Genomic DNA, 1,873 nt, shown 5'->3' on the forward strand with positions numbered 1-1,873 from the left:
ATGATCAGAGACAGCAGTCAACAGCATAGCTCATCTTCAAAGCTGAGCTGACTGTTACCAGAATTGGTGGGAAGTTCTGCCTGGCTAGAATCTCTAAACAGCCAGCCTCCAGGCCCAGCCTTAGACCCTACCCAAGGGCCCCATCCAGGGACAGCACAATTTAGCAAAAAGCAGGGGCTAGTTCTGCCACACATAGGAGTTTAAACAGTGCTTGGCATGGCCTCAATGCTCACTTGAAGACCTTGTCCTGGAAAGGTGTGATGGACTGCCACAGTGAATGTTGGGAAAGAGCAGTGGCTAGTTCTGCCACAACCAAGAGTTTAAACAGCACTCAACTCAGCTTCAAACTCAGCCTGCCTAGACACTGCCCAGAGAGATAGATGCCCACCACAGTGCATTTTGGCAAAGTGCAGAGGCTACTTCTGCCACACCTAGGAGTTTAAACAGTGCTTGGCCCATCCTCAAAGCCCACCACAAGGCCCCATCTAGGCATGGAGGCAAACCTCAACAGTGCATTTCTACTTAGCATAGCAGCTGGTCCCATCCATCTCAAGCAGTGATTCTGCCCAACCTGAGGTCCCAGCCTACAACCCTGTCCAAATACATACCTCAAACAGTGGTGCTACCTGGCCATGGAATACACCTTTTGGTCAAGCCCAATAAAAGGCAATTGCAGTAACCTGCCAGCAGCTCTGCCTGATTAAAGAGCTCAGCCAGTGGTCTTACCTGACAGTGGAGCTGAGTCAGCAGCCCCATCCCAAATCAGAGCTAAGGCAGCAGCCCACATATCTAGAGAATCCAAAAGCAAGCTCTTCCTGCCCAGGGTCATTATGAGTTGGCCCACAAAGAATCACAGGCCAGGCTAAATAGTGAAGGTTTATCCCTGACAAAGAACACCTGTAAAAGCCAGAAGAGGTAGCTGTCTCCCCAAATGCACAGACACAAATGCAAGGACACAAGGTTTACAAAGAACCATGAAATCATGACACCTCTAAAAGAAACTAACGCCGGGCGCGGTGGCTCAAGCCTGTAATCCCAGCACTTTGGGAGGCCGAGACGGGTGGATCACGAGGTCAGGAGATCGAGACCATCCTGGCTAACACGGTGAAACCCCGTCTCTACTAAAAAATACAAAAAACTAGCTGGGTGAGGTGGCGGGCGCCTGTGGTCCCAGCTACTCGGGAGGCTGAGGCAGGAGAATGGCGTAAACCCGGGAGGCGGAGCTTGCAGTGAGCTGAGATCCGGCCACTGCACTCCAGCCTGGGCGACAGAGCCAGACTCAGTCTCAAAAAAAAAAAAAAAAAAAAAGAAACTAACAAAGTTTCAACAGTGAACCTTTAAAAATGGAAGTCTATAAAATGACAAAGAATTCAGAATAATAATCTTGAGGAAGTTTAGTGAGCTACAAGAATGTATGAAGTAAAAAATTAAATGCAGTTTGGAAAACAGTGCACGAACAAAATGAAAAGAGTAACAAAGAAATAGAAATAATAAAAAGTAAAACTCCTAGAGATGAAAAATACAATGACTGAAATGGAAATGCAATAAAAAGCTTTAACAGTAGGCTCAATCAAGCAGAAGAAAGTATAAGAGAGCTTGAAGATGATTCTATACATAGAAAACCCTAATGACTCTGAAAAAGGATACTAGAACTGATAAATTCAGTAAAGTTTCAGGATACAAAATCAATGTACAAAAATCAGTGGCATTTTTACACACTAATAACATCTAGCTAAGAACCAAATCAAGAACACAATCTCATTTATAATAGCAACAAGAAAATGAAATACATAAGAATTTATCTAACCAAGGAGGTGAAAGATCTCTACAATGAGAACTACAAAATACTGCTGAAAAAAATTAGATATGATGC

Source organism: Theropithecus gelada, chromosome X (genome assembly GCF_003255815.1).
Source record: "Theropithecus gelada isolate Dixy chromosome X, Tgel_1.0, whole genome shotgun sequence".
Lineage (NCBI taxonomy): Eukaryota > Metazoa > Chordata > Mammalia > Primates > Cercopithecidae > Theropithecus > Theropithecus gelada.